The sequence below is a fragment of the Stegostoma tigrinum genome, chromosome 5, assembly GCF_030684315.1.
Source record: "Stegostoma tigrinum isolate sSteTig4 chromosome 5, sSteTig4.hap1, whole genome shotgun sequence".
NCBI classification, from domain to species: domain Eukaryota; kingdom Metazoa; phylum Chordata; class Chondrichthyes; order Orectolobiformes; family Stegostomatidae; genus Stegostoma; species Stegostoma tigrinum.
Genome location: NC_081358.1, coordinates 8,799,167 through 8,810,710, shown reverse-complemented (window position 1 = coordinate 8,810,710; position 11,544 = coordinate 8,799,167). Strand labels below are relative to the sequence as shown.

General features: G+C 42.9%; 1 protein-coding gene across 1 annotated transcript in view; it reads left to right on the top strand.

The window, feature by feature from the left end:
* Positions 1-11,544, top strand: part of fbxl2 (F-box and leucine-rich repeat protein 2) — a 131,159-nt gene that overhangs the window by 723 nt on the left and 118,892 nt on the right. The gene's annotated exons all lie outside the window — the stretch shown is intronic.

The window sequence follows — 11,544 nt, the reverse complement described above, 5'->3', positions numbered from 1 at the left end:
GAAAGGGAGACTCCTTAGTCGCCAGGAGGTTTTATTTTAAGGCGAAAGGAGGAGTTGTTCGGTTTATTTTGTCGCGGGGGAGAAGCCCTCACGTTTCTTGCTTGGGGGTTGGCGAGGAACTGCAGAGCGGCGTTTTAAAAGGACGCCAGCTGATCGTCAGACAAGTGTTTGCTGCATTGTTGTTGTCCCAGGCGACTTACGTGTTTTAATCGAGTGAGCAGTCTGTTTGTGTAAATGCCAGCGATTCATTTGCACCAGAGGGTGATTGTCGTTTTGTGAAATCCTCGGCATTTAAAATCTAAGCCACACCTATACACACTTGAAACTGCTATGCGACATTAGCCTTGTTCTTTGTTATCTGAGTGGGCAGTCCAGACGTGTTTCCATAACATTGCTGAAAATACTACATTGCCGTACTCCTCTTTAGGTGGGATGGGGTAAGAGCTGTAGGGAAGGATGTGTTGTGAGTCGAGTTTAGAGCTAGGGTCTAGTACGAAGCAATATTTTAACTTGCATAGTAAAGATTTTGATCGCACTTTCTAGCCAAAATTGAAAGGGTATGTTGTCTGTGGCACAACTACTAATGTATTCTTGGCTTTTCATAGTTTTTATTTTGCTTGCTCCTCCAATTTGTAATCGCTCACTTTACCAGCTCTTTGTGTGAAGGAGTGTTGAGTTGTGCAGATGCTCTTTGAACCTTTTGAAAGGACTCTAGAACATTTTGTCAGTATTCATGAACACAAGTACCTAGAACATAGAATCTCGACAGTGTGGAGATAAGTCCACACCGACCCTTGAAAAGTCCCACCCAGACCCAACCCCCTATAACCCACCTAAACTACACATCCCTGAACACTCTGGGCAATTTAGCACAGCCAATCTGCCTAACCTGCACATTCTTGGACTGTGGGAGGAGAGCGGAGCATCTGGACGAAACCCATGCAGACACGGGGCGAATGTGCAAACTCCACGCAGACAGTTGCCCAAGATTGGAATTGAACCCGGATACCTGGCATTGTGAGGCAACGGTGCTAACCACTGTACCGGCCCATCTTCCCTCCTTTAGTGGACTTTGAATTCTCTTGTTTGCATTTGAAATTTGGAGGTGTTCGTGTTGGGAAACTGCATAACTACAACAGGACACTAGGGAGATATGTGACAACTAGTTAGCTAAGCTTATTTTTTCTAATCTACATAGGAATATGAGACAACATTTGGCTCTTCATTGCCATTCAATGAAATTATGGCTGATCTGGACCTGTTTGTGTGGACAACCACTTGACATCTGCTTAGGACTTTCTGCAGGAGCACAGTTGAGATTGCATACTCAATCTTGTGTACAACCACATTTCCATAAAAATGCAATCTATATGTTTAGCACCTTTTCATTTACTCATCTGCATCTGAAGATTCTACTAGTTTGGGAAAAGTGAATTAGCTTGTCGTGTTCTACATTGTCTAGTTCCATTCAAATACAAAAACAACTTCTGGGAACTAGAACTGTGCATAACAATCCACCCATATCAATTATGTATTTACTAGCAGAATGACCACACTATTTGAGCTTAATATTGACCTTTTCAAATATCCCAACATCTAACTTGCTTTACTCATTTGCTGTAGGCATTGTTATGATAGTTTCAGTATTATTGTCAATTAGGACCCCCAGAATTATTTAATTTTCTGTGCATGTGATTTTCTTTTCATCTAAATAGTCTGATTTTTTAAAAAAATCTCTTCATGTGATTACTTGTCTACGTTGAATTTATCTGCTACCTGTGTGTTCAAGTGCCACATATATTCAAAATGTTCTGTTTCTTATGCTGGTTGACTCTTCAGACGACCTTTGTTTATCAGATTTTTATCACTTATAACATTAGATATAGTGCTTGTGACACATAACTATGGATCATTAATACAAAGATATTAAACAAGAAATTCCATAATGTATCCCTGGAGTAACTGCAGTGGTAAACATCACCCTCTAGATTCTTTGCTTAATCATTATGGGCCACTTTAAGCTATCATTACTGATTCCTGCTAACGTTATTTTCTGTACAGTTTCTCTGGGAGAGCTAGTAACAGCAGCATTGCTGAAATCCAGGTAGACCACATATGTTGCTTCACCTCATCAACATCCTAAATGAAAATTGGTTCGATTGAAAGGCACCCCTTCATGAAACCATTTTGCATCTCATCATCAAACTATTTCATTGTGCTTCTATAACTTTATACACAGTCGACATCAGATCCTTGGATTCGATGATTTGAGTTGTTATTTTAAAAACATTTTTCAACTTTTAAAAATCATGTTTTTTCGAATCCCAAGCACCTCTTTGGTATTTTGGTAATTTCTGGAACAGTTATGCCCCCAAAAAACACATCTTATTCAGCCTTTTTACTTGTTGTGAAGTTTCACAGTAACGTAGCCACTTTTAACACGAGAGGGTTACGTCTTGCCTGTGCAACATCTATAGTTTACTTTCTGGCTCAAGTAAGCTACTGTCTCCTCTGGTTTAAAAACAAGACAAAATAATGTAATTCTGGTTTTGGTTCACAATACTGAATTTTTCTTTGCTCTGTATATAAGAACAGAAGAACTGGCAGCAGGAGTAGTGCATCTGGCCCCTTGAGCCTGCCTTGACAATTAGTAAGATCATGGCTGATCTTTGAGACTCAGCTCCACTACCAGCCCCCCCCCCCCCCCCCCCCCCCCCCCCCCCCCCCCGGCCAAGCTTACCATAACCCTTAATTCCTTTACTGTTCGAAAATTTATCTAGCCTTGCCTTAAAAACATTCAGCGAGGTAGCTTCAACTGCTTCACTGGGCAGGGAATTCCACAGATTCACAACCCTTTGGGTGAAGAAGTTCCTCCTGTCCTCAGTCCTATGTCTGCTTCCCTTTATTTTGAGGTGATGCCCTCTAGCCCTAGTTTCACCTGCTTGTGGAAACAACCTCCCTGCCTCCACCTTATCTATTTCCTTCATAATTTTTTATGTTTCTATAAGATCGCTCCACATTCTTTTGAATTCCAGTGAGTATAATCCTAGCCTACTGTCTCACCTCATAATCCAACCCTTTCAACTCTGGAATCAACCGAGTGAATCTCCTGTGCACCCCTGCCACTGCTAGTGTATCCCTTCTCAAGTAAGGAGACCAAAACTGCACACAGTACTCCAGGTGTGGCCTCACCAGGACCCTCTACAGCTGCAGCATAACCGCCCTGTTTCTAAACTCCATCCCTCAAGCAATGGCAGACAAAATTCCATTTGCCTTTTTAATTACCTGCTGCACCTGCAATCCTACTTTTAGCAATTCATGCACAAGGACACCCAAGTCCCTCTGCACAGCAGCGTGCTGCAATTTTTTTACCGTTTAAAACATAGTCCATTTTGCTGTTATTCCTACTAAAATGGATGACCTCACACTTATCAACATTGTATTCCATCTGCCAGACCTTTGCCCACTTACTTAGACTTTGTGTCTTTTGCACACTTTGCTCTACCACTCACCTTAGTGTCATCTGCAAATCTTGACACACCACACTTCGTTCCCAACTCCAAATCATCTATGTAAATTGTAAACCATTGTGGCCCCAACACTGATCCCTGAGGCACACCACTAGCCACTGAACTCCAACCAGAGAGACACCTATTTACCCCTACTGTTTGCTTTCTACTGGTCAACCAATCCTCTATCCATGCCAAGATATTACCTGTAATACCGTGTAACTTTATTTTATGTAGCATCCTTTGGTGTGGCACCTTGTCAAATGCCTTCTGGAAAGCCAGATACATCACGTCCACAGGTTTCCCATTGTCCACCATGCAAGTAATGTCCTCAAAGAATTCCACCAAATTAGTTAAACATGACCTACCCTTCATGAATCCTTGTTCCCCATGGGACAATTTATATCCAGATGTCTTTTTGTCTGAACAGTTCTGATTTTAGTTTTGATGAAATTCACTAATGATAATTGTGAAACCCTTTGTTATAAGCAACAAACTGTTAAAAAATGACTAATTAGTTTGGTAATGTTGGAATATTTTTACTGGGAAATACTCAGTATGCAGGGTATTTTGGAAATAAAACACTTTAAATAGAATGTGTTTTATGACCAAAATATGTGAATAGTTGTTGCACCAGGAAAAGTAATGTCCTTTTAAAAACTATTACTGGCTTTGGGTTTTGTTGATATTTTCTAATCAACCAGTGCAGAGATGTTATTACACATCAGGCATATGTCTTTTTTAGAGAGGATGATGTGGAATGAACTTCGTGAAGAAATGGTGGATATGGACACAGCTACAACATTGAAAAGAAACTTAAACAAGTGCATAAATAGCAAAGGTTTGGACTGCTATCGGCCAAGAGCTGGCAGGTGGAACTAGTTTAGTTTAGGATTATGTGTGGCATGGACTGGTTGGACCGGAGAGTCTCTTTTTGTGCAGTATGACTCTCTGATTATTGCCTCTGGAACAGGTGGGACTTGAACCCAGGCCTCCTTTCTCAAAGGTAGGAAAACTACCACTGCGCCACTACTTTGCATTTTGTTTGTAGATCTCTTGAGTCTCAGAGATAATGCTGGAGAATCTGAGATAACAAAGTGTGGAGCTGGGTGAACACAGCAGGCCAAGCAGCATTTTAGGGGCACAAAAGCTGACGTTTCAGGCATCAGAAGGTGTGATGAAGGGTCTAGGCCCGAAACGTCATCTCTTGATGAGTCTCATTCTGGTCAATTTCGTGGCATGTGCCTAAATTGAACATATTAAGACAATCCTGTCAATGGACTACACATCTCAGGATTCCTTCATAATCAAATGGAAGAATGTGATTTTGTTTAACGTATTGCCTGGTTGGCCTTACTATGAGTGAAACTCAATAGTTTGAGTTTAGTACGACTAAAGCATAAAATCTTTTTTTGGAATGGTTCATCGATAGCTTCAGTTTGTGCATAATTTGATGTTGAAGTTTTGCAGAGACTTGATTTTAAAAAAAGTGACAACCTTAGTGAGGGTGAACAAAGGTTTGGTGATATTAGACAGGTTTTTAAGAATTTATTGAAACTGAAAGAGGTGGCCGATTTAGAGAATTTCAAGGCATGAGCACTTGCAGGCTAAAAGCATGACTGCTTGTTGTGAAGCAAAGGAGGAGGATGACGCCTGAAAAGCCAGAGTTCAAAGAAGAATGGCTTGAGATCAGAAATTAGAAAAGGTGTGAAGTCATAGAGAGATTCATACTTTGAATTGAATTTGCTCAGCTGTTTCTACTTGTAGAGTAACAGAATATTTACACTATGGAAAGAGGCCATTTGTGCTGTCTGTCGAAATGCTCAATTTACCTAGTGCCATTCTATGGCTGTACCTATAATCTCGCACATTATTCTTTGGATCATAAAATCGACTTTTGATTGCTTTGAATCTGCCTTCCCAACGGTCTCGGACAGTGCTTGGCAGATTCTGACCATTTCTTGTATGGGAGGACAGAAATTCTTGTCTGTGATTTTCCTTTGCCAATTGCTAATTACCATCAACCTCCACTTGTTCTTGATCCTTCCATCAGTGGACATAGTTTTTTTTCCCCCATCTACTCAGTCCAGACCGTTCATGATTTATATCCTCTATCCTGTCAACTTTCTTTTCTTCAAAGAGAACAGGCTTGACCACTTCAAAGTATCTACATAATTGAGGTGCTTTATCCATGCAAGAATTTTTGTGACTGTTTACTCCACACTCTCATGTTTTTCCTGTCTTTCTTGTAGATATAACTCAATAAAATACATGCGTTGATGCTGAACCAATATTTAGTACAGGTTTGAAATAATCTCCTTTTTTGTTGTTTATGCCGTAACTTATAAAGCCTAGAATGCTGTATGCTTTATTAACCATGGTCCCAATCTACCCTGCCCTTTTAATGCACATGAACACCCAGGTCCCTTTACTCTTCTACTGTGATTTTTAGAACTATACCTTTCTTTATATTGTCTCTTTGTTTATATTCTTTGAAAATAATGCTCTTCACACTTTTCTACATTAAACTTAATCTGCTGCTTGCCTGCCATACAAATAACTTCCAAATAACCGCCAATGTTGAGGGAGGCTAGGAAGGAAATTGCAAAGGCTGTTGCAGAGATCTTGCTTCATCTTTAGCCACTGGTGAAGTTCCAGAAGACTGGAAGTGGGCTAATGTTTTTTCCATTGTTTAAGAATTGTAGCAAAGACAAGCCAGTGAGCCTTATATCAGTAGTAGGCATGTTATTGCAGAAGTTACTGAGGGACTGATTAGGAATCGCTAGCCTGGATTTGCACACAGGAAGTCATGTCTGACAAACATTTTCAAGCTCTTCAAAGAAGTAACCAAGAAGATAGGTGAGGGTAGGGCAGTTGTCTATATGGACTTTAGTAAGGCCTTTGACAATGTCCCGCACAGCAGACTAGGTGTGAAAGTTAGGTCACATGGGATCCAGGTTGGATGGTAGGAAGCAGAGGGTGATAGTTGAAGGTTGTTGCTCAGACTGGAGGCCTGTGACCAGTGGTGTGTTTCAGGGGTTGGTGTTGGGACCTTTATTTGTTATTTACATAGATGACCTGGATGCGAATGTACAAGGCATGATTAGTAAGTTTGCAGAAGATACATAACAGGTATCATTGACAGCGAAGAAGTTACCAGAAGTTACAGAGGGATCTTGATCAGAGCGGGAGGTGGGCTGAGGATTGACCAATGCAATTCAATACAGATAAGCGTGAGATGTTGCATTTCGGAAAGTCAAACCAAGGTAGGACTTATACAGTAAGTGGTAAGGTCCTGAGGAGTACAAAAGCTGACGTTTCAGGCCTAGACTCTTCATCAGAGAGGGGGATGGGGAGAGGCTTCTGAAATAAATAGGGAGAGAGGGGGAGGCGAACCGAAGATGGATAGAGGAGAAGATGGGTGGAGAGGAGAGTGTAGGTGGGGTGGTAGGGAGGAGATAGGTCAGTCCGGGGAAGACGGACAGGTCAAGGAGGCAGGATGAGGTTAGTAGGTGGGAAATGGAGGTGCAGCTTGAGGTGGGAGGAGGGGATAGGTGAGAGGAAGAACAAGTTAGGGAGGTGGGGACGTGCTCGGCTGGTTTTGGGATGCAGTGGAGGGAGGGGTCGAGCTGGGCTGGTTTTGGGATGCAACGGGGGAAGGGGAGATTTTGAAGCTTGTGAAGTCCACATTGATACCATTGGGCTGCAGGGTTCCCAAGCGGAATATGAGTTGCTGTTCCTGCAACCTTCGGGTGGCATCATTGTGGCACTGCAGGAGGCCCAGGATGGACATGTCGTCTAAGGAATGGGAGAGGGAGTTAAAATGGCTCGCGACTGGGAGGTGCAGTTGTTTATTGCGAACCGACCAGAGGTGTTCTGCAAAGCGGTCCCCAAGCCTCCGCTTGGTTTCTCCAATGTAGAGGAAGCCACAACGGGTACAGTGGATACAGTATACTACATTGGCAGATGTGCAGGTGAACATCTGCTTAATATGGAAAGTCATCTTGGGGCCTGGGATGGGGCTGAGGGAGGAGGTGTGGGGGCAAGTCTAGCACTTCCTGCTGTTGCAGGGGAAGGTGCCAGATGTGATGGGGTTGGAGGGGAGTGTGGAGCGGACAAGGGAGTCACGGAGAGAGTGGTCTCTCCGGAAGGCAGACAAGGGTGGGGATGGAAAAATGTCTTGGGTGGAGGGGTCGGATTGTAGATGGCGCAAGTGTCGGAGGCTGATGCGTTGTAACTGGAGGTTGATGGAGTGGTACGTGAGGACGCGGGGGATTCTCTTTGGGCGGTTATTGCGGGGGCGGGGTGTGAGAGATGTGTTGTGGGAAATGTGGGAGACACGGTCAAGGGCGTTCTCAACCACTGTTGCGGCGGGGGGAGTTGCAGTCCTTGAAGAATGTGGACGTCTGGGAAGTGCGGGAGTGGAATGCCTCAGCCTGGGAGCAGGTGTGATGGAGGCAAAGGAATTGGGAATAAGGGATGGAATTCTTGCAGGAGGGTGGTGGGAGGAGGTGTGTTCTAGGTAGCTGTGGGAGTTGGTGGGCTTGAAATGGACATCCGTTTCTAGCTGGTTGCCTGAGGTGGAGACGGAGAGGTCCAGGAAGGTGAGGGATGTGTTGGAGATGGCCCAGGTGAACTTGAGTTTGGGGTGGAAGGTGTTGTTGAAGTGGACGAACTGTTCGAGTTCCTCTTGGGAGCAAGAGGCGCCGCCGATACAGTCATCAATGTAACGGAGGAAGAGGTGGGGTTTGGGGCCGGTGTGGGTGCGGAAGAGGGACTGTTCCATGTAACCTACAAAGAGGCAGGTGTAGCTTGGACCCATGCGGGTACCCATGGCCATCCTCTTTGTCTGTAGGAAGTGGGAGGAATCAAAAGAGAAGTTGTTGAGGGTGAGGACGAGTTCGGCTAGGCGGATGAGGGTGTCGGTGGAGGGGGATTGGTCGGGCCTGTGGGACAGGAAGAAGTGGAGGGTCTTGAGACCATCTGCATGAGGAATGCCGGTGCACCTGAAGGGTCCAGGCCGGAAACGTCAGCTTTTGTGCTCCCAAGATGCAACTTGGCCTGCTGTGTTCATCCAGCTTCACACTTTGTTATCTTGGATTCTCCTGCATCTGCAGTTCCCATTATCTCTGGTCCTGAGGAGTGTTGTGGAACAAAGGGACCTCGGAGTACAGGTACATAGTTCATTGAAAGTGGCATCACAGGCAGGCAGGGTGGTGAAGAAGGCAAATAGCATGCTGGCCTTCATCATTTGAGGCATTGAATATAGGAGTTTGGACGTTATGTTACAGTTCTGTAAGTAGTTGATGAAGCTGCACTTGAGTGTTGTGAACAGTTTTGGTCACGTTGTTATAGAAAAGACATGGATAAACTAGAAAATGTGCAAAGAAGATTTCAGAGGATGTCACTCGGAATAATAGGCCTGAGTTATAGGGAGAGGTTGGCCAGGATGGGACTTATTCCTTGGAATGTAGGAGAATGAGGGGTGACCTTATTGAGGTGTATGAAATCATGAGGAGCATAGATAGGATGAATGCATATAGTCTTTTTCCAAGGGATGGAGATTTGAAAACTACAGGGCATCGGCTTAAGGTAAGATAGGATAGAGTAAAAAATGACCTGAGGGGTAACTTCTTCACACAAGGTGGTCTGTTTATGGGACGAGTTGCCAGAGGCAGGTACAACAGCACCACTTTAAAAAAAAACATTTGGATGGGTACAGGGATGGGAAGGGTTCAGAGGGAAATGGACAAAATGCAGTTAGAGTATCTGAGTGGGCATCATGATCAGCATGGACCAGTTTGGGATGAAGGGCTGTTTCCATGCTGTATTATTCTGTGACTGTATAACTTGTTTATGTCCTCCTGATGTTCTACATTCCTCACTGCTTGCAATTTTTCCAAGTTTTATACCATCTTTCGGTTTTGAAATGCACCCAAACATGAAGGCCTAAGTTATTTATATATTTGGAAGAGTAAGGTCATAACACGAGCCCCCTCAAGAACTCCACTTCTAACCATTTCTCCCCTATGAAAACCATCCATTAATCAGCATCATCTTTGTGTCACTTGCCCCAATTTCATATCCAAGTAATTTTTTTTTACTTCCACGAGTTATAATCTGGCTCAAGTCTGTGTTTAATGGCACAAAATCAAATGCCTTTTGGAAGACTATGAGCTCAACATCAATAAGATTATTCTGCTCAACCTTCTCTGTTAACTTTCTGGTACTTTTTGAAGACTCGATTAAACAGATTATCTAATGCCATCTCCTTCGCAATTTTAAACCTTTCAATTGTAAAAACTACCTACTTTTCCACCCAAAATCTGCACAGTATCAACTTCATTGGTAAGCATCAATGCAAAATGTCAACTTAATCCCTCAGCTATGTCTTCTGCCTCCAATTGTGCATCTCCTTTTAGCCCTTAATCCTCACCCTTTTGCTATCTTGTATGTCCATAGAAGGCTTTTGGCTTCCCTTTTATGTTAGCTACCAGTCTCTGTACTCTCCTTGTGCTTTTTTTAAATTCAATTTTCCATCTCCTGTCTGAGCCTTCAATATTCAGCCTTTTCAAGTAGCTCCTACAACTGAGAGCATATGTCATAAATACACTTTTTTTCTTAATCTCAACGTTTTTGATTGTCCAGAGAACACTAGATTTGCCTGACTGACCTTCACCTTTCTGTGTCTGAATGGCCACATTGTTGTGTTACTGTTTTATTTGTCAGCCTTTGAATTTGTTTAAGATAATCTCACCCTCCTGAAATTGATTTAGTGTTGTCATATGTAATGAGGTAAAGTGGAAAGTATTGTTAGTGCTGTCTAGGCAGATTATTCTGCACTCTGTACCATACAAAGTGCTTCAGAACAGCGTTTTTGCACCTTCTGTGCAGCAGTGAGAGGGAGAGAGAGATCAGAATTAACATAATTAGAGGTCTGTTGAAAAGTCTAATAACAGCGGTGAAGAAGCTGTTCTTGAGTTGATTTGTACGAAGTTGGCTTTCCCCTAGCTAATTACTCTTGCTTTGAATTTTCTGTTCAGTGTTCCGCAGGCAGTTTAAATTTTAAAGCGCTGATCAGTGTCCCCAAAATAGACTGAGGTGCAGGAGCAGAAGTAGGCTATTTTGCCCATCAAATCTGCTCTGCCATTCGGCGAGGTTGTGGCTGATCTGATGACCCTGAACTCCACTTTCCCACCTCATTCCCATAACCCTTGATCCCCTCACTAATTTTAACAACCTGTTGATCTCAGTCTTAAATCTTCTTAATGACCCAGCCTTGATAACCCTCTGCAGTAAAGAATTCCATAGTTTCAGTACCTCCAGAGGTAAAAAGAAGCTTCCTTATCTTTGTCCAAGGTGGTGACCTCTCACTCTGAGATTGTCAACTAATTCTAGATTCTTCCAAAAGAAGAAACTGCCTGTTCACGTCAATTCTGTCAAGCAGTCGAAGAATCTTGTATGCTTCAATGAGGCCTCCTGTCTCTCTTCTAAACTCCAATGAGTATATTCCAAATTTATCCATTATCTCATCAGAAAATTCCTCCATACCTGCATCTGCCGAGTGAAGTTTCTCTAGCTTGCCTCCAATTTCAGTATATCTTCCCTTAGATAAGGAGAGCAAAACTTCTTGCTGTATTCCAGCTGTTATGACTAGTGCCTTGTATGGTTTTAGCAAGACCTCCCTATTTTTATGTTCCATTCCCTTTGAAGTAAAGGCCAACCATCCATGTGATATCCCTATTACCTGCTGAGCTTATATACTTGATTCATTTAAGACCCCGATGTTCTGGAACCTTCTGCATTTTTCTTCATTTAAGTAATTATCCTCCTCCTGCCAAATTTCCTTTCATTTTTCAAACTATATTTCATTTGCCAGGGTTTTGGAGCCATCGGCAACTTGGCGATAGTATATTCATTTCCATTATCCAAGTAATTTGTATGTGATATAAATAATTGTGACTTCAGCAATGATCTCTGTGGTACTCCACTATATGTAGGTTGCTATCTTGAAAATATCCCTTATCCCAAGTCT